Below are 26,567 nucleotides of genomic sequence, written 5' to 3' on the forward strand. Positions count from 1 at the left end.
TTCTTCTAAAAGTATCTTTGTGTGCTTTTAGAACTCTGGTCCACTTCAAATTGCCTTGTTACCTTTAACAAATCTCAATTAACTATGTATGTATGGGTCATGATCTACTTGTCCTTTAATCAATACCAGACTGGTTTGGTTTCTGAACTTTATATCGTGCCTTGAACTTAGTGTGAGTTCCCACTTGGAATTTGTCCTTTTTCAAAGTTATTTTAGCTACTCTAAGAATTTTTCATTTCAAAACAGGTTTTCTAATCACCTTTTCAATTTCTACAAAATGTCTGCTGGGACTTTCGGTTTTAAGTGGGATAAACTTCATGCAGAGTAAAACGCTGAGAAATTAAGTATAAATTTGATGAGTTTTGACAATTGCTCAGACTCGAATAACCATCACCCCCATAAAAGGACACACAATTGTCTCCCACAGTCACCTTACACACAGCCCCCAGACCCAGGTTTAACCATTAGTTTGATTTATATCATGAGAGATCAGATTTCCCTGTCCTTAAATGTTGCTTAAATGGGGTCACAGTGCTTTTACTCCTTTATGTCTTCTTTTCTTCAAAATCATGTTTTTTCTTAAGCCAACCAATACTTATTAAACACTTATTTTTTTTCATTTTCCTATTTTTTAGAACTTTGTTTTTTCAGTGTTCCAAGATTTGAATAACACGTTTTGAATATCATCTTACTTACATGAGTATTAGTAAGAACACAGATGACTGTCATGTTCTGAGATATGTCCGTGTTCTTACATTCATGATTTATCTTCATTATTGTGGAGAGGGGCTGTTGTGTGGGTATACATGCTTGATTTAACTGTACACCTGTTCAGTTACTTGGGAGTGAGGGATGAAATAGGGAAGTTTCATGATGAGAACTGTACACTTGCTGATGGACATTTTTGCACAGTCCTTGACAAGTCTTGTGGAGGGACCAGTTTTCTTTCTGGTGCATGAATATGTAGGTGTGTACTTGTACACTCATAGGGAGGGTGTGTTTTTAACTTAATGAGAGGTGGGCCGAGCACTCTGTAAGCTGTCTGCACCATGTCCACTCCCCACGGTGATGCAGGAGAGTTCTAGATGCCTTCTTCTTGCAACATTTGGTGTCGTCAACGCAACACCCATGTGGCTATAATTGCATTTCCCTGGTGAAAATGAGGTTGATAATCTTTCATGTGCTCATTTTCCATTCATCTTGTCTTTTCTTTTCTTTCTTTCTTTTTTTTTTTTAAAACATCTTGTCTTTTCTGAAGCCACCTAAAATATTTTGTTCATTTATAGAAACTAGGTTTTCTTCTGTTTATTATTGATTTGTATTCTGGTTCTATGTCTTGTGTATGTGTATGGGGATTATTTTTTTCCATTCTGTGTCTTCTTATTTTTTTCTAAATGTACCTTTTGATGAACAGAAATTCCTAGGATTAAGGAAGTCCATTTTATCAACTTTTTTATGATCAGTACTGTCCCCAACCCTATCTCAGATGTCACAGGGATACTCTCTTCTTTTTTTCTGGGGGCACAGACATCTTTCCTTTTGAACTGAAAGGAGTCCAGAGCAAGAAGAGTCCCATCTGGGCCTCGGTACACTGCACTCTGTCGGGTGGTGGAAGTGGGGTCGTCCTGTGGGTGAGTGGAGGAGTTGAGTACCTTTTGCATTTGGAGAAATGGGAATTGTGTGGATCAGCACATGGACAGAGACAGACAGCAAAAATATCGGGGGTTCTTCCCCTCCCTTTGCAATCTGACCATGGAGAGTTGGAGTCTGTTTCTCCCGTCCTTGAGTCAAGGTGTCCTCATGATTTGTTCGGGCCAGCAGAATGATGTAGAGGTGATTTTGTGCCCTTTCTAAGGCAGGGTGTAAGGGCAGTTGTGTGATTTCCCAGTCTCACAGGATGCACAATAATGTGTCCACGGCCAGAGAAGCTTGTTGGAGGGTAAGTCAGGTGTCGAGTCGCCCCATTGTTCCAGCTGCCTTTGAGCAAACTGCTGGCCATATGACGAGGTCATCCTAGACCCTGCTCGAGGGTGACATGCCAGGGGACCACAGGAGCGTGAATGAGCTCAGCTGAGATCAGCAGAGGCTGACCGGGTAGGCTGACCTGCCCTGTTGACTCCCTGATACATTAGCTGTGCTTCATGTCACTACATTTTGGAGTGGTTTGTTACATAACAGTAAGCAACTAATGTAGTATTTAAAAAGAAATCTGATGATTTTCCTGTAGGGGACACATTGATGTACCAGGGTTGTACATATTACTTTCTAAAACGAATATTAATATTTAAAGAAAAAGGTCTCATTTTATTCAAAGTAGGGTCAAGAACAGAGACATCAGCATGAAATGAAATATTAATTTCTAATTACTAGTGAAAAATTAAGCTTATAAAGATGGTAAATAACTTAAAGTCCTTGCAATTAAATGTTACTATTTGCTGTTCCAAATAACTTTATATAATTTAAGATTATATTTTTCTAACAATAAATCTTGGCTTAAGTTGATGTAGAGAAACATTTTTGTTGATCAGCCCCTAAGTCTGGTGGCTGATTGATTTTTGAGGGATTGTTTGAGTCTTATAACCTGCCTTGGAAGGACGCATGACTCCACTGTTCTCATAAATTATGCATCACTTAGTGACCGCACTTTGTGACACTCTCATTATTTTTCTCAAGCTCCTCCTAGGGCTTGGCACGTGGTAGTTGACCGGTAAATGGCAGATCCTTGTTTCCATTTTCCAAAGTCTTGACATTGGTGTTGGTATTGCCTGTCACTTGATAGGGAGCCGGTGTGTGGGAGAGTTAGCTGGCAGGGTCCTGTGGCCAGTGGGCGATTAGCCAGAGGCTGCAGCCTCTCTCTGCTTCTGCTTTCTCTTTGCACTTTCAAGCCCCCCGCAAGCAGAGTGACTCATGAAAAAGTAGAATTGAAGGCCAAAGACAACAGATTTCCAGCTTTATCAGTCACAAAACCCAATGAATCTCATGTTCCTTGTCTTTAGTGAGTTCCAAAAACTCTTGTTTCCAAGGAAGCCACAGTAAACAAGATGACGTAGCATATACTGATGTAGGATGCTGTCTATATGGGATGGGCATGCCGCAGGGTTTCTGGGGAGAGAAGGTACCGTCAAGGTCATGGAACAGATGGGGACAGGGCCACCCACTCATCCCACACCACCGTGCATGAGGCTCTGTACTAGGAGCTCCAGGGAGGACAGTGACGAGGCGGCAGGGTCACAGTGGCATGACAGAGGTAGGCATTGGTGGAATGGGGAGAGTGACAGGAGTGTGGTTGGACACACAGAGATGCTTGGCAGGACCCTCAGCTCCCCGCAAGATCCATTCTTCATCCCCTCCAGCCTCATGCCGTCCAGCTGAAAGATTCACACTTGCTCCCTTCCAGGGAAGGGTGACCGCAGACCTAAGTTCTGGGCATTGGGACTTAAGCAGCCTTCTGTGTGCTTCATGGGAAGGCTGTCTGTGTCTGCTCGTGGAGCTCTGTGGGCAGGACTCTGGGTCCAGAGCCAGACCGGGAGGGTGGGGCCATGCCCTTGGCAAGCCAGGCAGAGTCTGGAGCTGGAAGGGTCATGGTCCTTGTGGCTCGGGGAGTGGCCATTCTGCTCTGGGCTACTTCCCTCCAGATTCTCTTAAGTGAGAGAGAATAAATAAAACTTGGTCTTACTAAAGCCACTCTGATTTTTCTCCATTACATGGAGCCAGATCTAACCCTAACTAATACAGGTTAGTGACAACAAAGAGTCTTCAGGGTTGAGAGGAGGAGGAAATGGTGTCTGGGCGAAGCAACCGGTCCATCTTCAGGAAGGAGGTGGAGCGTAGGCAGGTCACGATGGATAACCCATGATTTCTGCTGCCAGGACGGCGGGAACAGCATCCCCACTGAAGATGTCACCCGCCTGAAGGTAATGGGAAGGACAAACTGTCCCTATTGTGTATGTGTGTGTACTTGGTGAGTGGGGAGAGCGGGACCGTTTCTGATCCTCACCGGAGCCCTAGAGATGGTCACAAGCAAGTGGAGAAGAGAGGATGGGGGCTGGTGGGGGCTGGCTGTCCACCCCATGAGGAGCAAACGGGTTCTGAAGGGCTTGAGCAGGAGGACCCCAGCCAGCCCGGAGTGCTTGGCTGCCGGAGGCCCCGTGGGTGATGTTTGCTAAGGATTGTGACAGGAAGTAGTGTACCCTCTTCATGGAGGCCAATGCTCGCCCCTCTTCCTTCGTGATATTCTACAGCAAAAAGTTTGATAAAAGGGGTGTGCTCAACCACACGAGCTGTTAGGTAGTTGTTCTCCGCATCTGGCCACCTGTTACAGAGACAGGCTGAGCCTTCCCTGCCTCTTGAGTGCTCTAGGCATGGGACCCTAAATCAGGGACCACTGCTCCCAGGGCCTCATGCTTTATAAACCTTCAGACTCATGGAGATGGAAGTGAGGGCCCGTGGCCCCCCGCTGGGACGTGCACCCTCCACCGCCCGCAGCAGGGGACGTCCTGCCCTCTACAGACAAGTCAGCCGCAGCCTGCGTTCCTTTGCTTGAGCTGACCTCCCAGCCGGCCTGCATGTCCCTCTCCTTGGGCAGTGACCCTTCTAGCTTCTCCCATGCCCGAGCCTATACCTTTTTCCTTCTGCAGTGCTCCTTCCCATAGGGACCTCGGGGGCCAGACCTGGGGGCGCGTTCCTTACCTGTCCCTCCTCTCCTGGATGTTCTCTGCCCCTGACCTCTGTAAACCTGGTGGTGGGCCACTCTCTCCATGTCTAATGACTGCACACTTGCCTGCGATGGCCCCTGCCGGACCACTCAGACTTGTCTCGGTGGTGCCTCCCACAACCTGGGTCCTAGAGTAGACAGCTTTACAACACGGCTCCCAGAACCCAGCAGACCTGTGATGGCCGGAGCCCACAGAGCCCAGGAAAGGGATCCTTGGCAGCTGACAAGGCCCATCCCTTCTGCCTTGTTCACGGCAACCCTGGCCCTTAAAGCCCCGGGTGCCATTTAGGACTTCTGGTGGTTGAGGATCAACGGCTATGCTGGGAAGCCCTGAGGGTCTCCAGCCACCGCGGCTGTGCTCCGGATGTGTGGGAAACCTGTCGTGGATCCCATGTCACCTGCTTCTTTCTCCTCCTTGTCCTGGGAAACCGAGACCCCCTGCCCCCAGGCTGGGCCTGCCCAATGTCCTGACCACAGAACAGTGACAGATGATAAAATCCAAGTTTCCCCTGGAGGGGAGGCTGCGCCGGCGAGCCTTCCGTTCTGGGACTTGACCCCTGGATCCCGAAGATCCGGCCGCCCCTCCCTGAGAAATCCCTCTCGTGGGCGGTTTTTCCTTTGCAAATGGGCCCCGACTTACCTCCTCTCTGGCAGAACAGCCCTGTAGCTCGTGGGTGTCCAGGACCACCCATGGATGAAGTCAGGCGTGTCCCTCTGGGCCGGTTTAATGAGAAGCCTTTCTTCTCCCTGGCAGAGGGTGGCGTGGCCACGTGCCGCATCTACAAACGTATTCCCTGAACTGGAATGACGGGCGACTGTGAATGGCCAGAGAGGAAATGAGAAGATGCAGCCTCCCGCCAATTTCTAGAGTCACCTGTGCTATTAGGGATTTTTTTTTTTTTAATGTTCCTTTCCAGGGACCGCTTCAATCAATCTTGATAGAATTAAGCATTCTACAACAGAGTAAAAGTGATCAAAGCCAATATAGGAACATGAGGGACGGCTCATTTCAAGGAATTTGATTTTTGGGAATCAAGTTAAGTGTAACGGGGAATCCAATGAAAGGGAGGGAGCCCCCGACCGCTCTCCCGGGCCACCCCCTGCCATGGCGGCGGGCACGGTTGGCAGCTCACACGGCCTGCCAGGAGGCAGCGCCTGCCCCAATAACCATTCTGTATTTATTTTTCTGAGTGGATTCAATCATTTTGGTAATTTCACATTCCCTCCTGAGCTATGTGACAGGCAGATAAATTGATTTTCTTTGTGTTTTAAAGCCACAGTTTGGAGACAATACAATGGGCTGCTGTGCTCGACTCCCCTTCCCATGGCAGACAGACGTCGGAGGGGGTGTCCCGCGTGCCAACGGCGGGACGTGTGCGAGCTTGATCTGGAGGCGATTTTCTCCTCCGCTTCAGGGAAATCCCATCCGGAGAAGCTAGGGCTCCGGGGCACATTCATCGCCAACTGAACCACTGGGGCGACTGGGTAATTAGTGCTGTGCCCCCCCCTAATAACTATGGCCGCTTTCATTAAACACCATGTGGGGAAAGTGTAAGACCAACAATGAGTCAGCTTGCGGTCTGGTCTTGAACATTGAGCCAACTGCGTGGCTAGTGCTTCCATTGCACAGTCAGCCACGAGCACTGAAACCAGGAAGTTCTCAAATAAATACGCATTTAGGGTCTGACTCCTATTGTGTATTTAAAAGGTCATATACTTATGAAATGTCTAATTATTTTAACTGACGCGTAACAGGATGTTGGAGGGTCGAGAGCAGGCATCCAATCCATTTCCTCACGGGAAGAATGTGTTTGTGTAAATATCCTTCATGCGGGGAGAACCGTGTGCCGCACCAAAAACAAGTATCAAGCAGTTGAAAGACACGATGATGCTCCGTGCTTATAATCCACGTGGAGGACACAGTTGGAAGATCATTTTTCTCTGTTGCCTTTGAGCTGGATTGAGATGTTCCCGTAATCACTGTGCCCATCGCCCCCTTGTTCTCTACTTTAAAATGCTCGTGTTGTTGGACCGGAGAAGTCGTGTCCCCTGGCCCGTGGGCTGGCTGGACCGCTTCGGGGCCGTATCTGGAAAGCAGGTGTCTACGGACGTGCACTCGTAGGATGCCGCATTTTATGAGGGTAAGAACGTTGGAGTCGTGACCCACGGCCTGAAAGAGCTCCTGGCCCCGTGGGAAAATCGGGCACAGACATGAGTCTACGAAACACACAGAGGAAGGCTTGTGACTCAGGTGGGTGACGGCTGGGAGAGGGTTTGTATTACATGACATGGGAACTCATCAGTTCCTGACGGGTCTGGAGCCCTCTCTTCTCTCCCGCCTCCGTACTCCAGGCTCACATGAAAGAAATGCAGGTCTGTAGAGCGAGGACTCTCCGTTCGTCGGCTTCGTCAGGAAGGCCTGGGTGTTCTTTCTGTGCCCAAGACTCACAGCTGGGAGCCAGCTGGCGGCCGTCAGCACGCCCGTACCCCCCCCACATCACTACCTCCACATACAGGTGTTTCAAGACCAAAAAAACATAAACAATTTTTTGGGGGAGGAGCATGGCTTTGTATAGAGTTCCTTTGCTGTTGTAAAAGACATAATTGTGTAGTCAATGAGAATAAAAGGGCAGATCGTTGGTTTCCACATGCCCTCACCTGCTCAGCCCCTCGGGAGAGGGCATGAGGACGCTTGTTGGCTCCCCGAGGCTGGACTGGGGCGGGGAGCTGGGACCCGCTCTGGGGAGGCACTTACGGCATCACAAGATTTCACAGCGACTCAACAGACAGTGACTTCAAGAGATGACGCTCAGGTCTTGAGTCAGGAAAAACCCAGAGGTGTAAAATGGAAGAGGCTTTCTGTGGGATACGACTGCTTGTCCACCTTGTTCTTGTATAAATGGTCTGCTCCAAGGTTGAAGGCTTCCCACGGAGTGAAGGTGGCATCAGGTCCCAAAGCTGCTGCAAGGTGACCGTGGAAGGAGAGCCTGATGTCGGCGGCAGGCAGGGGAGTGTCTGGTGATGACCAGCATCCGTTCTTGCTGACTGGTCCAGGCTGGGAAGTCGCCGATCAGAAGGGTCGGCGCACATTCACGGTAACTGTTCTTAACGAAGATGATTACGAAATGATTCTGTGCTGCAGAACGGGTTGGGTCAGGTTGGACTCGAGAGAGGATGGGGTGACATTTGGAGTCGTGAGGGTGGGGTCACCGCGGAGCCCCGCGGGGCTGGAGACCCCAGCTCCCACATCCTAAACCTGGTCGGACCGCCTGGCCTCCAGCCTCCGCGTCTCATCAGAAACAGGGGGTAATCAGACTAACACCCGCGTCTTGACGATATTGTGAACGCTAATTGGCAAATAGAAGGAACATTCTTACACTCGGCGCACAGTAAATGTTTGCGGTATTGATTACCAATCAGCTCTAAGAGCGGGGGGTTAGCGGTGAGCCACAGAAGATCCCCGTGTCTTCCGGGGGTTTCCCTCTGCTCGAGGACGACCGACGATAGGTGAGCAAGCTTGCCCGGCTGGCACGTCAGTGCACGACCAGTGGCAAAGGGAGGGACGGGAAGGCTGGGTGGGATGGGGAAAGGAGCTGGGGTCACTGTTAGCACAGACCTCAGGGATAAAGGGCACTGGGGAAGGACGGGGGCAAAGTGAAGGAGCAGGTGCGTCCATGTTTGGGAGCGAATCTCCTGTCTCAGTCTGTTCAGCTGCTACAACAGAATCTCACAGACCAGGGGGCTTAGAAGCAGAAATTTATTTCTCCCAGTTCTGGAGGGCGGAAGTCCAAGGTCAGGTGCCAGCATGGGCAGGCGAGGGCTCCCTGCAAGGCGACAGCCTTCTTGCCGTGTCCTCACATGGGCAGGGCTGGGAGTCCCACATGGTCTCTTTCGGGAGGGCACTAACCCCATTCATGAGAGCCTCACCCTCCAGGCCTATTCACCTCCCAGAAGGCTGACCTTCAACTACTGTCAAACTGGGGATAAACATTTGACATTCAGATTTTGTAGCACGTTCCACAGGACGTAGCTTGTGCCAAAGCCCATGGTGGGAATGTGCCTGTGTGACTGTAGCAGAGCTCGGGGTCCATGGAGGGACCATCGGGGCACGTCAGGAGAAGGAAGGACTCACAGGAGGAGCAGGGAGCAGGCAGACTGTCCCCGGCCAGGTAAGAATGTGGCTCCCTGTCCAAGGAAGGGATGGGGTTGGGAGCGGAGACTCACGATGGGACTGACTGATGCCTCCGAAGGCTGCCGGGTCTCCCGTGGAGGCTGGTGGATGGGGGGAGGTGGGATCGGGAAGACAGGCTGTTGCAGTAACCCAGAAACAGGACGCGGTGGCAGAGGGCAGAGGTGGCGAGCAGTGGTCAGATTCTGGCTGCCCTGGTATGGGAGGCACCGGGGCTTTCTGGGGGATCGGGAGGGGTGTTGAAGAAACGGGAAGGCTGCAGAGCTTTGGCCCCAGTGTCTGGGAAGGCGGTCTTGCTGGGCACAGAAGTGGGGCAGGCCGCGTGCCGTGGGCGTGCGTGGGGGACATCCTGACACAGAGGGGCAAGGACGGGTTCTCGTTACTATCTGTGCTAATCCGTTTGAAGGGGGTGAGCTGATTGATGAGTGGATGTCGAGAACAAGCAGAAAGACTCGTGATTCCAGGTCCGTGAGCCCAGAGCGTGGGAGAGAGGCGGTCGTGGGAAATGGGAGAAGCTGGGAGAGAATTTCGGTTGGTTCGAGGGTTTGCGAAGTTCGGTTTCAGTTTAGTCCCGTTGGGTTTGGGTGTGTCGGGACATCGGACGGCGCCTTCCTCGAGGACAGGAGCAAGTGGTTCTCATCGTGGTTTCTGGAGAAGGCAGGTTTGACGCGGAGTAGAGACGCTCGTAGTTACCACGCATTGGGCAGGACGGACCCCGTGGACGCGTGAAGATGGCTGTCCAGCCAGGGACGGAGCACGCGGAGCGGACGGGGTCGCGCAGACAAGCCGTGAGAAGGTGACGGCTCTCGGAGGGAGGGACGTCGAGGCCACTCCGGAGAGACGGCGTGGCCGAGGGCAGATGAGACCCGTCCCCACACAGGAAACGCCCAGGCAGGTGCGGGGTAGGGCCGCGTCTCACGATCAGCTGTCACTCGTGGTTTCCGCGACACGATCAGCTGTCACTCGTGGTTTCCGCGATGCGGTTAGTTCCAGCAGGAGAAACAGCCGTCTTGTTTTCACTTAGTCCCAGGGTCTAACACGTTCTTAGATACTCAAGACTTACTGAACGAGGGAACAGCCACCGACGCTCATGCAGGATATAAAAAGGCCAAATGTGATTCTTTCCTCAAGGAACGTCTCATCTCTGTGTGAAAGACGCACAAACACGGAGCAAGAGTGAGAACACAAGACACGGCGTCACTGAGTGTGTCTCCGCACGTACTTGCCCGCGGGCCGCGGTGCAAGCTCCCCCAGTGCAGACGGCCGTGTGGAAGGGTCACCGTGACGGACAACAAGGCTCGCGTGCAGGGGGTGCCCGGTGTGTGGGCTGAGGAAGGGGCGGGGAGGAGGGCCCCGGGCTGTCGGGAGGGAGTCAGGCTGGAGCTGGGTTTGTAGGTTCGCCTCGGAGGAAGCAGGACACAACTCCGTGCAGGTGACAGACATCCCCTCGGTGCCCGGGGAGACCCATGCTTGACCCCCAGGCGTGGCGCTGTGTTGTCTGGTCCCGAACGGAGAGGCTTGGGGCACATTTGCATCTCGTGAGTATGATCGTGGCTCCTGTTCGTGGCTTATTTCACAATTTAGGTAGTGCTTCGGTGTACCTGGTCTAACCTGATCCTCACAGCACACTGAGCTAGATAGAATGAGCGTAATTATCTCCACCCTACAGAAGGGGACGGAAGAGCAAATGGAGGTTTAGTCGTCAGCGGAGATGAGTCTGAGGGAACGCGCTGTGTTCCACAGGCCTGCGTGCCACGGTTCATTCTTGCACAACCCTCTGATCCTGTTTTTTAGAAAATGTGTTTTCACGGAGGAAAGAAATAGATAAAATGATGTATACAGTGTCCACAGTCGTACAGCTACATCCAAGACAGTGACACAAAGACTCACGTTACACACAGCGCACACACGTTCAGTAACAGAGACATGGGCGAGCAGTACACACAGTCCCTGCATGCCGTGCGTGCAAACACACCCGCACACACATGTGTGTGAGTACAACACACACACACGTAAGCACACACATATGACACAGGAGCTCACATGCACATGTGCACATTCATAAGACACCTGTGCACACATACACAGGCACACACACGTGTATGCACACACACATGTCCACCCACAACACAGACAAGTGCACATGTGTGCGCACTCACACGCACACGCACACGCACACACACAACATGTGTGGGACCATAGGCACACATGGACTCCTGCGCACACAGGCATGCACTAGCATACACACGTGTACATGACACACATGCATGGGCACAGATGAGCACATGCAACACATGCCTGTATGAATGTGCACACATGCACATGTGCACAATACACACGAGTGGTTACAAATGAGCGTGCACATGCACACATGTCTGTACATCCGTGTGGACACATGCACACACATGTACACGCACACAACACATTTGCACGCACACATGTGCACTCATCTCAGTGCACACACATGAGCACACGTGCCTGACAGAAGGATGCACAGGTGTGCACAGATGCATTCGTGAACACACCTGCCTGCACACATCCACACACACACACAGATGCCTACACAAATATGTGCACATACAAGGACACACATATGCACATGCGCACACATGTAAACACACACTTGCACAGGCACACACACACCCCACTTGTGGAAGCCCAGAAAGGCTGCAGCTGTGTGGACACAGTCTGGTCCTAAGCTACACAGAACACGTTTGGTAGAGACCACACCTGTTGCGGAAGTGAAGCCTCGCAAGCCGGGGCACGTGTTCCTGCTGGTCAGCTTCAATCCTGAGAATCCTGAGCCATGAAGCTAAGGAAAGCCCAGAGTGTTGCTGCCGGTCCGTGCAGGTGGTTGAAAGGCCGCGGTGCTCTGGTCCACTGTGCCACCAGCAGCCCCCCCCTCCCGGGGCACTCGGGCCCTCCAGTGGGCGCTTTGAGCCCGTGCAGGTTCCGACAGGGAAGGAGAGGCATGTCACCGAGAGCCCCACACCACTCCTGCCGGGCCGCGGTCTGTCGCACCTGCAAGAGGGTGGCGGCCCCGCCTTCTGGGTGGGGATTCTAGGAAACAGGATTCTTCCGTTGGCCCCACATAGGATCAAGTGGGAGAGTAGGTTTTATGTCTTCAGGCTGCGCACTGCAGCATCAGACCAAGGCGGGAAAGAGTAGCCACCACACATGCTTTCTAACCAAATTCACAAAACTACATTGGCATTTTCCTCCTTTGTTTCCAAGATAACACAAAACACCTTTCTTCACATTATCAGGTAGCGTGTTTTAGAATCTGGGGAATTTTATCGTTGGGCCTCGTGGCTGCAGGCGTCACATTCTCTGTGCCTTGCTGTTTGGGCTTAAGGAATAAGTACGCGGTGCACATGACTGTAGGAGGGAACCTTGGGATGGGCGATCTGTTAGCGACACCAAGCTCTCTCAGAGGCGCTCAGTTTTACATACGTGAACGGACGTTATTATAATACCAATAGTTTCTTACCATTTTCATATATATATATAAAATAAGGTATTAAATCAATAAGTGGTAGCAGAGAGCCAAGAACATAACTGTCATCTCAAAACTGCACCTGGGCAGGGTTCAGGGAGGCCAGAGCTCCACTGCCCTCCTCCCGCCTCCTGGCCTGTGGGGCAGTGACTGGGCCTTGTGGCCTGAGGAAGGGAAAGCGGCAAAGAGCAGGTGCGTCTCGTGAACGGCAACGGTTCGGCCACTAGGTGGCTCTCTTGTTCCACGGTTTCCACCACGCCGGGTCCCAGCTAGGGGCGGCGCCGTCTCTCCAGGATTTGGAGTTTCTGCCCCTGCTCACTCTGCTTGAATGGTGCACATTATTTCTAACACACGCAACAGTGTCCGGGGAGGTTAAGAGTGAGAAGCTCGTTTTGCTCTGATTAGTGGCTGCCGCACTGGCTTGCTAACACCGGGATCCCCAGATGTGTCTGCCGGTTGTGAAGCAGGTGGATGTTTGCGAAGGAAGGGCGTTCCGCAAGCTTTCGTTTCCTGCATATGAAGGAATAAAACTGTTTTCCAGTTTATCTATTTATTGAAAAGGGTCTTTGGGAAAGAACTCTTTGATGAAATTTAAGCAAAAGTAAGGGTTTCAAGGTGTTGTGTGTAAACAGCTGCTCTGGAGAGATTTCCATGTTCGTCTCAAAGGAGGCCATCGTCTTATAAACAGCGTTATGTATAATCAACCTCTAGAACCTCGGGGAAAATTGTGTGCTTTTATTCTGTTCTTATTAACTCCTTAATCAAAACAGGTAATTAATGCATGGCTCTTTCCCTTTTGGGAGATCACGAGTGGCTGTCAACTTTATAGTTTGTGAAGGCGGAAGTTTGCCAGAATTATCAGCAGATGAAATGTAACAATGACTATTAATTGAGCTAAAATTGTTACATAAAATTATCTTTCTATAAATTGACTCTATGAGTGTACCTCTAAGTCTCTTGGTTCATTAGAAAACCATACTATGGGTGAGTTTTAAGAAAATTACGTGTGAGACTGTCCTAGTTACGGCATTGCCTGGTCCAGATCTGCCCCTTGGACCAGGTCGTGGTCGCTTCCTGGAGCCTCTCTTCCCCACCACAACCCCCCCACCTGCACGGTCACATGGATCAGCTCTTCTCTTTGGGACAATGGTGTGCTCCTGTCTGGACATGCTAGGGTGTACATGGACTTCTGTTCTAGGTCTCTGGCACCAGGGACTCTGGTGTTGGGGACTCCCCCACCTGGCTCACGGCAGGAGCTAAGGCGCTGGGTCTCCTGCTAACTGGGTAGGACTCTTGAAGGCTTTTCTCTTGGGCTGACACGTGGCTTGTTTGCACTCACTGGCCAAGCACATTGCACAGCCGAGCCCAAGCTCAGACTGGTGAGAACACACAACTCTACCAGGTCCCCAGAAGAAGCAAACCCCAAAGGCTGGTGAGTCCTATCAGTGCCCCAAACTCAGGCATGAGAGACCCGTGTCCCATCCTTCATCTGTAAGCAGCAGGGCCTCCTGTCTGTCCTCTCTTGGACACAGCAATTGAGTCTGCAAAGAGAGAACATCTTTCATCAATTGATACCCAGAGCGGCTGGGGGTGGTGGTGGCTGCTCTCCAGGGCAGGCTCCCAAGAAACAAGTCGGGCTCTTGCAGATTTTCTAGCTGACTCCAACCTAAGCAGCTGTCACAGGCAGTGGTTTCCAGCTTCAAGAGGCAATGCACTGGGTATGGGGAAGGAGCTGAGAGGGTGGTGGCCTGTCCTGAAGCCACTGTGTGGCATTGCTTCCTGGAGCACTGTGTGCGTGCACAGCCCCGCGGTGGGAAATGCGTCTCCTACCGAGGATCGAGGTCCGTGGGTGCGCCTGCTCGGCCGCGGCTCAGCGGGCTCAGCACTGTTCGTGGAGCTCAGTGTGCAAAGCCCCCTCTGTGGAGCCTTGGAGAAGCCTTAGTGCTGTCCCCCAATTCTGCCTGCAAGAGCTTGTTACAGGAACTGTCCAAGCCCCTCCAGAGTTATGTTAAGGAGGACCATTCCATGCGTGACATTCTTTATTTCCCACTAGGGCTGCCGGCTAGAGTATGTTCTCTGGGGACCGTGCAGGGAGCTCCTAGGGCAACATTAATAAGATTCACTTATTTATCATTGATGATGTGTCAGGCCTTTCCTAAGTGCCAGGCTGTCTAGAAAATGCCAGTGAGTGCTGCGTATTTATTCTCCACCATCCTGAGAGGCAGGGTGGCTACGTAATTCGAGGGGTCCACTGAAAAGTGAAAACGGGCTACTCTTATTCAAATCATAGGCGTTTCAAGGTGGTGACAGCAGGAGTTAAGTCAGGTGTAGGGTCCCTTCTGAGTGAGTATGGGGTCCTGGGAGGTTGGGCTGTTCTCATGTCATGAAGCTGGTGCTTCTCCAGGAACTCAGATACAGTTCGCTGGTGACAAAAAAGAACCTACAGGGGTGTCCCGGGGGCCCAGTCGGTGAAGCATCTGCCTCGGGCTCAGGTCATGACCTTGGGGTCCTGGCATCGAGTCCCACGTTGGGCTCCCTGTTTGGAGGGGAGTCTGCTTCCCCCTCTGCCTTTCCCCTTGGCTTGCGCTCCTGCTCTCTCTCTCTCTCTCAAATAAATAAATAGAAGAAAGAACCCATCGAGGTTAACCAACCTGCATAAGGTCCCGTGGCTACGTCTGGCGGAGCCGAGGTCTGAACGTCGGCTCTCTCTCCCATCTCTGCCTGCTGTGTTATGTCAAAGTAACCACTGGTGCTCCAAGTCCTTCTCCCAAAGCCCCACATTCCATGGGGACACCTTGGAATTTTGTGAGAAATTCCCCAAGAATAGCTTTGAGCATTAGATACTTTTCCAAGGTAGATATGCAAAGTGAGTTTTGATGGCGACGCTCTCTGCACTGACCTGGAAGAGGTAAGACATGACTTCCTCAAGGACCTCCTCTGTAGCCTCCTAGTGAAGACGCCGGCACTGAACTCAAGATCTAATATCCCATTGTTGTGGCATCATTATACCTGATAAGTCTTGTGAATCATATACTTTCAGAATGTTTTTATGCATTCATTTTTTCTTAGTATTTCTAGCTGACCCAGAGTCAAAAGGCAAATCTCCAAAAGAAATGAAGAGGTGGGTCACGTAGAATTCAGGAGACTTCTTGACCACATAAAACAAGGCATATTGAATTATGTTTCCAGATAATTTGTCCCATTATCCGAGGAGTAGTTTGCATTTTCGCTCATCAGGCTTTGGATGGTCGCCATCCCCAGTCACGCAGGAACTAACGAGGTCCCCCATCACCTCTCATCACGGGGAGCTCAGTTGGCTTCATGATGGCTGAAAGTATCGAGCAAACTCAGGTTCCTGGTGTGACCACCCAGCCCTTGTCTTCCTCTTGCGCTGGTGCAGACCCGTTGTCCTCTCTGGGGCTCTGTGGACCTGTCGTGACTGGGTTTTTTCTTATCTGATATGCTGTGACCTCCATCACCCCACCTTCTGTCTGACTATAAAAAAATGCTTTCATTCAGTCGCTAGGTCGGCCTTGATTCTAGCTTGTCCTTACAGAGAACAATACTTCTCTCTTTTCCTACAGTGGGAGTTCTTTCAATGTTTGTTGATTTCTTCTGTAAATGTCCATTTCCTGCCGCTTCTAGAACAGCTGTTTCTTGGGGAAACCGAGGAGGGAGGAAAATCCTTTTCTCAACTGAGACCCCCTGTAATAAAAGACAAATGAGCGAGAGAAAAACCAGCAGTAGTTTATTGACACGTGTGTCTGCGGGATCATGGGGTAGAGACCCCGGAGAGTGAGCAGCTCCCTGAGGTATCCTAAGCCACCAGCTCAAACAGCAGCTCCCACTGAAGGCTAAAGGAAGAAAGTGTGCGTGGAGGCAGGTCAGGCAGAGGTGTGGGTGGGAGGCCAGTTATGGGGGACGGGGAAGGGCCTGGGGAACAGAGGTGAGTTTTGCAATGCGATTTAAGCCTTCTCCATTGATAGGTTTGTCTTAACTTATGGTCCAGTTCTCACCGGGCGCAGGGGAGAAACTCTGTAAATGGAGATTCCTTTGTAAGTGTAAATTTCCCACAAAGGGGTACCTTCTATTCTTGCTGTAGGAGTTTGTCCTCCGTCCCCTGTTTCTCAAAATAATTGGCTTAAACTAAACCTTAGGCGCAAGAGGCATATTTTGAGGTGGTTTGTGTTCCGCTACCCTTCAGGGTCGGAGAATTTCTGCTTGAGGATTCTCAGGTACAATAAACTTCCAGAAACAGTGCCTTCTCCAGCAGCTCTGCACGGGGCGTGCACCACTAGTCAGTTCCCGGTGTCCCTGTCTCACATGCTTCTGCTGCCTCGTCACGAAGGGGGAATTGGCGCTATCGCAAGAAATCAGCATTTGCCATGTTTCAAAAATTAACTTTGTATTCACATCGCTAAGCGACTCTCTGTTCTGTAAGGGACCAGATACAAGGTCTATCAGAAAGGTTCGAATTCCCAAGCTCGGCCTTGGGTATTAGGACTCGTCACTGGTACCACAGCAAATAAGCAAAGGGCTCTCTGTTTAAAAAAGCAGAAATAACAATATAGGCCACTAATTTTAACCAGTTTGAAAAGAGGACACATATTGTAAAAATATCAGCTTTCTGATTTGATGTAATAGGCTGTAGGCCTTTCCCTAAGCGGGTGTGTGGCTGACGGACCTGGTTAGATTCCAGACTAATTCAGGCAACCCCACCTAGTCTTTTATTTATTTGTGTATGTATGTATGCCTTATTTTATTATTATTATTATTATTATTATTATTATTATTTAGAGAGGGAGAGAGCGAGCACATGAGAAGGGAGAGGGAGGGCCAGAGGGAGAGAGAGAATCCTAAGCAGTTTCCATGCTCGGTTCAGAGCCCCATGTGGGGCTTCGTCTTCCAACCCTGAGATCATGACCTGAGCTGAGAGCACGGAGCCACCAGGTGTCCCCACGGAGTCTTTCATGCTCAAAAACCAGCTCAGCCCAAGGACACACAGCAAGTGACGGAGACAGTCAGAGTGGGGACACAGGTTTCCTAAGTCCTAGTTTAGTCAAGTGTTTCTTGATTGACTTGGGCAAGATTTAGTTTCTCATAGAAATAGAATCTACGCAGATGGATAGAGAGATGGAGAGATAAAGAGATGACAGATCATGGATGGATGGATGAGTGGTTGGACGGATGGGTAGATGGATGGATGGATAGATAGATGGAAGATAGCATCGACATGAATTTCTAGCCCATGAGGGAGCCACTCCAGCCTGGACTGTCACATCAGCAAACCAAAGTTCGATCCCTTTCTCGGCTCTGGAAGATCCCTGCTTGACCAGAGACAGGCCATGTGCTCAGCCAGTCCCCAAACCCTCACAGATTAGTGAGTTAACAGCTTATCCCTCCATTTTCATTGTCTCACAAAAGGAAAAGAAAAACTTACCTCTCAGGTTGGGCTTTCTGATGTTAAGCTGCGAAGTTCTTTTTTTTGTTTCTTTTTTAAAATTTTTTTCTGTGATAATTCTTTTTTAAAAAAATTATTTATTTCTCTTCAGCGTAACAAAATTCATTGTTTATGTACCACGCCCAGTGCTCCATGCAATACGTGTCCTCCATAATACCCACCACTTGGCTCCCTCAACCTCCCACCCCCCATCCCTTCAAAGCCCTCAGGTTGTTTTTCAGAGTCCATAGTCTCTCATGGTTCACCTCCCCTTCCAACTTCCCTCAACTCCCTTCTCCTCTCTGTCTCCCAATGTCCTCCATGGTATTTGTTATGCTCCACAAATAACTGAAACCATATGATAACTGACTCTCTCTGCTTGACTTATTTCACTCAGCATAATCTCTTCCAGTCCCGTCCATGTTGCTACAAAAGTTGGGTATTCGTCCTTTCTGATGGAGGCATAATACTCCATAGTGTATATGGACCACATCTTCCTTATCCATTCGTCCATTGAAGGGCATCTTGGTTCTTTCCACAGTTTGGCAACCATGGCCATTGCTGCTATAAACATTGGGGTATATATGGCCCTTCTTTTCACTAGATCTCTAACTTCAGGGTAAATCAGGAAAAAATATATACAGTGGAAAAAAGACAGTCTTTTCAATAAATGGTGCTGGGAAAATTGGAGAGCTATATGTAGAAGAGTGAAACTCAACCATTTTCTTACACTGTACACAAAGATAAACTCGAAATGGATAAAAGACCTCAATGTGAGACAGGAATCCATCAGAATCCTAAAGGAGAACATAGGCAGTAACCTCTTGGATATCAGCCACAGCAACTTCTTCCAAGATATGTCTCCAAAGGCAAAGGAAACAAAAGCAAAAATGAACTTTTGGGACTTCATCAAGATCAAAAGCTTCTGCACAGCAAAGGAAACAGTCAAGAAAACAAAGAGGCAACTCATGGAATGGGAGAAGATATTTACAAATGACAGTACAGACAAAAGGTTGATATCCAGGATATATAAAGAACTCCTCAAACTCAAAACACACAAAACAGATAATCATGCCAAAAAATGGGCAGAAGACATGAACAGACACTTCTCCAATGAAGACATACAAATGGCTATCAGACACATGAAAAAATGTTCATCATCACTAGCCATCAGGGAGATTCAAATTAAAACCACACTGAGATATCACCTTATACCAGTTAGAATGGCCAAAATTAGCAAGACAGGAAACAATGTGTTGGAGAAGATGTGGAGAAAGGGGAACCCTCTTCCACTGTTGGTGGGAATGCAAGTTGGTGCAGCCTCTTTGGAGAACAGTGTGGAGCTTCCTTCAGAAATTAAAAATAGAGCTTTCCTATGACCCTGCAATAAGCTGAGAAGTTCTAACAAACCTCTAAACCATTATGAAGCCCTGGGGCGCCCTCGCACAGATGGTGGCCAGGCTTCTATCTTCTGCTGGTTCCACCTGTGAACCATGCCTCCTGTGGGCTGTGCTGTGGCCTGTCTTCCTGGAAGCCAGGTGACCCAACCCTCTGTCTTTATTCACCTTCATGGCAAACCCTTCCCGCTGGGCTTTAGCTGCAGAAATGAAGACATTTGAATGACAGCTTATAGTCTACTTGAAATCTCTCTTCCCTTTACCAAAATCCCTTTGCTCTGGCACAGAGCTTCCTTCTCTTCTAGCATGATGCCACATGGGCGGTCTTAGGCCCTGCTGCCTCTGAGGTCTGGGGCTATTGCATTAGCATGCTCAGACTCTCCAAAAAAAAAAAAAAATCTCTTCTGAGGGCTTTGTGTTTACCTTTTAGTGACAGTCTAACATTTTTTTCTACCAGGTAAGACAACTAATCACTTTGGAAGAGGTAATTTGCAATGCAAATGGACTTTTCCCCCTCTAGATGTATTTTTAGCTTCTTAGGTCAGTGTTCCTCAAAGTGGAACCTGAAAATGCATTTTCAGAATGACTTACTTCTCTTTGAAGTGTCTTGTCCATTACTTGTATTTGAGAAACGAGGCTTTTGAGAGATGCTAGCATTTCCCACTCATCAGACCTTCCCCTATGTGTGGGAAGTGAGAGCATAGGATGCCAGGCATGCCCTGAGGGGTATCCCTGTCCCTGTCTCTGTGCACCTGCTCGGCTCCCAAGCAGGGATCGCAGTGGAGTACACACAGTGCCCCTGGGAATTCCTTCAGTGGGATGCCTCCTCCCTGCCAAGTTATTCTACTCATGCCGTCCATGGAAGGAAGGTTTGGTTGTTGCTCTCAAATGCTGACTGGGATCCTTTCTCTTGGCTCTGCCACTGGCCAGCGGAGTGTTGCTCCAAGTGTGCCTGGGGTGAAGGAACAAGGGTCGGTCAGACTGGACGCTGGTCTGCCAAGCAAACTGGCCTATGGCGGACAGACCTGGACAACTTTGGATTCATTCATTCCCTCTGAAACTTCCTGCCACCATCACGTGTCACAGCAGAAGGAGATGGCTCACAGGGGTCTCTCCCCTTCTACCCCTCCTTCATCTTACCCTGCTCACCTGTCCACTCTTGCTTCCAGGACACAGGATGGTCGTAAGGTCCTCTGGGAAGCCAGGCCAGGATGGACAGGTGTGTCCCCTTGTGTGCTTCCATGACAAGCCTCCACCCAGCACAGAAGATGGAGTGTACTAGAAAGGATGCAGGTGGCTCCGGCTGCTTGGGACGAAACTTCTGCGTGACTCTGATGGTTTATTCTAGCTCAGCGACATCGACGGTACCCCATGGGCCTGGTGGGGGTGGAGCACTGGGCTTTGATGATCCCTGAGCCAACCTAATGCAGTAACTACTTAGTACTAACTAAGGGGAATAAAATCAGTCAAATGCCCGTACCTGGGAGAATGATCTGCTGGCCTGTGGCTCGTGTTCACGGACATGGCAGTGACGGTGGCCAGTGTTTGATTTCGTAGGTGGCTACTCTGAGCACCTTAAACACATGCTCCAGAGGCTCTGCCCATGTGGGCAGTGGTGCCGCCTCCTCCCGCGTTTGCAGCATCTGTGTCCACTCGGGCTTTATTTTCCCTGTGGCTGTTGTTAGGGTGCAGGGAGGCTGGCCTTCGTCATGTCTCGTTAGCATCTCTGTGTCTTGGGAGATGGTTTCACCTGCTTAGGGGAACAGAGGCGGCATGGGGTCAAGGCACAGCCAGAGTACTCATTCCTCATGGGAATCATGAATCAATCTGGGGGCAATAGTTCTAGTAAGTCAGAGCCTTTGTTGACGAAGTGTGGAGGATGTCTTGCCTAAGTTTTGGGTTCCATTCCTCATAGCGTTCACTGCCCTTAGAACGGCCGCACGGGCGCGGGCGTTGCTGGCTCCATCGCACAGAAGAGGGCATGGAGGCCGTGCCGCCGGGGAGGGGTGACGGTGGGATTTCAGCCCCGCTGGGGAGAGCGCACCCAGGTAAACACCATGCCCTAGCACGGGTCCCTCCCTCCGGAATTCCAATTCCTGCTTGGAAATCCCGGGCCGGTTCCTTAACCATTCTGAACGTCGGCATCTCAGAAGTGCCAAGGTGACAGGGATGGCAGTCCTCCCTCGCTGGGCGGGGTGGGAGGGGTTGGCGAGGCTCACACAGGACGGTGGTCCTCCCTCAAGGGGGTGAGGCTCCCAGAAGCAAGTGCGTCCCTACCCGCGAGGGTGGCACCGGGCACTCGCCTGCACAGCAGTGACATAGAAGCCCCCAGGGGTGTTCCTGTGTGGTGCTGACACTCAGGCTGTCTGACTTTCCCTCCACAGAGCTCTACAGGCTGCCGGCTTCGTGCATGTCACTCTACTGGCCATTGAAGGTGATACAGAAACCAAGTCCCTGGGCTGGTCTGGAGCAGCTCGCAGTGTGGGTGGGGAACCGGGCAGAGCAAAAAGAGGGTGATTGACTGTTCGGTGCACCCACACACACGTACCCATTCACACGTCCCCACGCACACACACACACACATACACCAGCGCACACACATTCACATACACAGACACCCAGACATGCAGAGAGACACACATGGGCACACTGATGCAGACACAGAGACACACAGACACATGCATGCAACGCCGATGCACACACACGCACATATGGACACACACACATGCGTACACGGATACGTACACACACAGGCACACATGCACACACCGATGCATACATGTGCACATGCACAATTGCACACACACGTATACACCAATACAACACTCACAGAGACACACATGCACACTGATTTACACACATGCATACACGGGCACACACACACACATGCACACACCAACACACGTGCACACAGAGACATACCGACATACACATGGACACACACATGCACAGAGAGACGCATATACGCACACCGGCGCACACACATCTCATGTTCTCAGACTCCGGCAGCATGAGGAGAAGCTGGCACGGAGGCTGCTTCTGACAGGGTGGGTGGGTGAGGAGAGTGCAGGGGGCGGCTGGGCCAGCAGGAGGCTGAGGAGGTGCCGCAGGGGAGGGGCCTGCAGGCCGGGCCGAGACACATGCCGCGGAGTGTGGTCGACGTGACAGGCTCAGGAAGGGAACAATGAACTCAAACGAGGACGTGAATGCTTTTCTTCAGGATTGTGCCTGTGGAGAGATGGGGAATTTTCTGTAATTTGTTCTTTCAACCTTGAATGGACTAGAATTGTGCTAAAGATGGGAGAAAATACAGTTTCGCGGGAAGAAATGGGCTCATCACCAAGCTGAGGACCGTCACCTGATTGGAACCTTCGAAAACCTGTAGATGTTTGACAACTCCGCGCACCCTACCGAGTCTGGGGTCGCCTCCGCTGAGTCACGTGCTCTGGGACAAAGGCCCGGGTGTGACCCTGCTGAACACAGTGAGGATTATTGTACCTGAAGTTGGCCAGGGTTCACTCAAGGACCAAACTGTCACATCCTGCCTAATGTAGTTCTCCACACCGCAGCGCACTGCCTGCGGAAACCACCACGGGGGCAGGGGGCAGCGGGCAGGGGGCAGGGGTCCTGGGTGGGGACAGCAGGCTGGAGATAGGGGATGGGGGTAGGAAGATGGGGCTCAGGGGACAGGGGGCAGCATGCAGGGAGCTGATGGACGGGGGCAGCAGGACGGGGGGAAGGCCACCCTCTGGCCTTTGTCTCCCTGACAATCAGGTTGGGGACTTTGCTGGAAAGAAGTATTAGACTCTGCAGCATTTTCCGAGCAGTGTTGTCTCTACAAATGAAGACATTTTCCTGTCCTTTCTGAACTGAGAGCCGTGGGGTACTGGACGAAGGTGCGTGAACCTGTCCCGGGTGCTCCTTCTGCCCTTGGTCATTACGTTTGACACACGGACATAGATCGGGAGCACAAGCTGTTTGGAAAGCTTGTGGGCCTTCTGGACAGAGCGAGTGAACAGCACATTCTTGCTAAAAACACAAGTGCAAAGTGGGCTCTGGGGTCAGAAGTCAGATCGCACAGTGGGAGTTAATTTAAAGAGCAGTAGTTAATAGCAATTAAGGGGACACATTCTGCCAGAGCCTCTGCAGCAGAGTTGTACCTTTCCTTGATGCAGGGATGGAGTTTGGTTTTGAAGAAGGGACGTATCACTTGTGTCATTTACAGGATGTTCATCATCACTAGCCATCAGGGAGAGTCAAATCAGAACCACAATGAGTTCTAACAACCAGTTAGAATGGCCAAAATTAACAAGAGAGTGAACAACATGTGTTGGAGGGGATGTGCAGAAAGGGGAACCCTCTTACACTGTTGGTGGGAATGCAAGTTGGTGCAACCACTCTGGAAAACAGTGTGGAGATTCCTCAAGAAATTAAAAATAGAGCTTCCCTATGACCCTGCAATTGCACTCCTGGGTATTTACCCCAAAGATATAGATGGAGTGAAAAGAAGGGCCATCTGTACCCCAAAGTTTATAGCAGCAATGGCCACGGTTGCCAAACTGTGGAAAGAACCAAGATGCCCTTCAACGGACGAATGGATAAGGAAGATGTGGTCCGTATACACTGTGGACTATTATGCCTCCATCAGAAAGGATGAATACCCAACTTTTGTAGCAACATGGACGGGACTGGAAGAGATTATGCTGAGTGAAATCAGTCAAGCAGAGAGAGTCAATTATCATATGGTTTCACTTATGTGTGGAGCAGAAGGAATAACACGGAGGACATGAGGAAAGGGAGAGGAGAAGGGAGTTGGGAGAAATCTGAGGGGGAGACAGACCATGACAGACTGTGGACTCTGAGAAACAAACTGATGGTTTTGGACGGGAGGGGTGGCAGGTTGGGTGAGCCAGGTGGTAGGTATTAAGGGGGGCACGTATGCGTGGAGCACTGGGTGTGGTGCATAAACAATGAATCTTGGAACACTGAAAAGAAATAATAATAATAAAAAAAAAAGTATGGGTCCTGATCACAGAGAAAGCTCCCAGGCAGGAGATGGGTTTTACCTGCTTATGAAAAAGAGAGAAGAGGGAAGCTATCTGTCCAAGAGCTGGTCGTGCGTATGTTCTTTGGAACAGAAACGGAACTTTAACAATGTTTGAATGTGTGTAAGAAACAGACTCTGGGTTGTCATTCCAACCTGAGAGGACAGCGGGGTGGGGAGTGCAAGGCTGAGTTCCCCGCTGCCTTTAACACACGATGCCTTTCCTCTCATGGGAATTCGGTGGCAGCCCCGCAAGAACATACGGCGACCCTGGGCTTCTTACAGGGGTGGGAAGCGTGAGCAGACAGACATCCACTGTGAGGGACACGCAGGAGTTTACAGTGTCTCTGGAGGGACAGGCGATGTGGGACCACTGGCCACACGAGGCAGGGCTGTGCCCGAGTGTATGCAGCGGGATTCACATGCGGCGGCAGGGCTGCTTGGCCACGGGTTCTTGGAAAGCCGGCAGCATCGACAGTGTGTCCTGTGCTTCCGATGTCCGCAGGCTGAGACACTCAGTTACGTGGGAATATGCGTGGTGATTTCTGGGCTCCCGCTTGAGACCCTGAGGACTTCCCTGGCCGTGAACACCTACCGGTGCCCCGCATTTGCCGATTTCCTATTTGCAATTTCCAAACGTTTTCAAGGTTTGTGTCTCATTGGGCGTCGGATGTCGTGGGAATCCCAAGCCACACGTGTCCTTTGAAGAGCCTCCTTTTTGGTTACGTGGACCATTAGGAAGATTGCTTGACACTGAATTTACAGAACCTCATCTTTTCTGTATTTACTGCCCAGACCCTACTTTTGTCTCCTCCCTGAGCCGAGTACTGGACTTCGAGCCCAGTATCCAGGGATATTTGAACTCTCGCACCTTTGCTGATGGTTCCTTGCTCTCTACTTGAGCACCTGCAGGGGCGGGGGGTGGGGAGCAAACTTGGGAGGAGGCCTAATCCATCAGCCTCAATGGTTAGAAAACTCTCCTCAAGTTTTATTGGAAATAAATAAATAAAACTCAAATTTTATTGGAAATAAAACTTCCTGCCGCTTCCCCCCGAGGGCCCAGCTCTGTGTTTGAAGCGCGTTTGGGTGAGGCGGGTTTGTCCTGTTCACAGGACAGCTCTCCCGGGTTTGTAGATTGTGTTCGGGCCTCTTTTCCCCACAGCAAGACCATCTTCTCCAGGTGCCAGGTCCCTGGACTGCTCGCTCCTGCCCTTTCTCAAATGGCCCAGGGCCTGGACCTTTCGGGGGTCTCACTCCCTCACAGGTGGGAGCCCGACCCATCTTGCCTGTTAGACTGGCCGATTGGTGTTGCCTTTTGAGTGAGGCCCTCACTCATCCTTGTCTTTCCCAAGCTTGGCTGCCCCTGCGGATTCCTGCCTGGGGAACCTGCCCCAGGGATGGTGACCGTCCCCCTTCCACTGCCCCCAGGGCCAGCCTCCTCTCACGAGCTCACATACCAGTCACAGCAACCATGAGAGAATGCACCTCTAGTGATGGTTGTGTGTTGAAAAACCATTCTTAGCCTTCATTGGCCTTGAGGAACCTGTCCAGATCCCTTGAGAGAGCTCACCAAGGCCACACAAACCCCTCCTGGCTGTGTGCCTGTCCTCCTGGCCGTGTGTCTCCCCAGCTTCAGTCCCCAGCCCGCTGCCCCACAGGGTCCACACCCCACTGCTCTCAGTGGTCCACGTGTGCAGCCCTTCCGACACCCCGTTCTCCAGGCGCGTTTCCCTCCCGCCCCGCGTGTGTGCGGGACCCCTGCAGCTCCAGCTTCCAGCCGGTACACCCGGACCGCCACAGACGTGCTGGGACAAGATGTCCTCGTCTGTTGAGGTAATTGCGAGCCGAGTGCCCACTCTCCGGCCCAGCTGTACGCGTGGGGGTGGCAGGGACCGACCACACCTCTCTCCCCCTTCTCAGTCCCGGGGCACAGAAGCTCCACACGCATTTCACGTGGGACAGGGGTCGGCGTCGTGAGGCTGCTCGGAGCTGTCCTTCTGCGAAGATATTAGGAAGGAGCCTCTTGTGCCTGAGAAAGGGCCTCAGATCACCCACATTTGTACGGCCGTTTTGCTCTTGGGTGTGGAGTCTCGTGTCTCTTTTTCCAAGCCCGGACGGCCGTGCTGCGGAAGCGGGTTCCACTTCACGGTGTCAGCTCGGGAAGGGCCCACTCACTGGTCACATCGGGACGGCACACCTCCATTGTGCCTCCTAAAGCAGTATCTGCAGATTCTGAAAGCAGGAGGAAGCGTCGGACCGAAATTACCGCATGTCCCAACCGCCTGCT

The sequence above is a fragment of the Neovison vison genome, chromosome 11, assembly GCF_020171115.1.
Source record: "Neovison vison isolate M4711 chromosome 11, ASM_NN_V1, whole genome shotgun sequence".
Lineage (NCBI taxonomy): Eukaryota > Metazoa > Chordata > Mammalia > Carnivora > Mustelidae > Neogale > Neogale vison.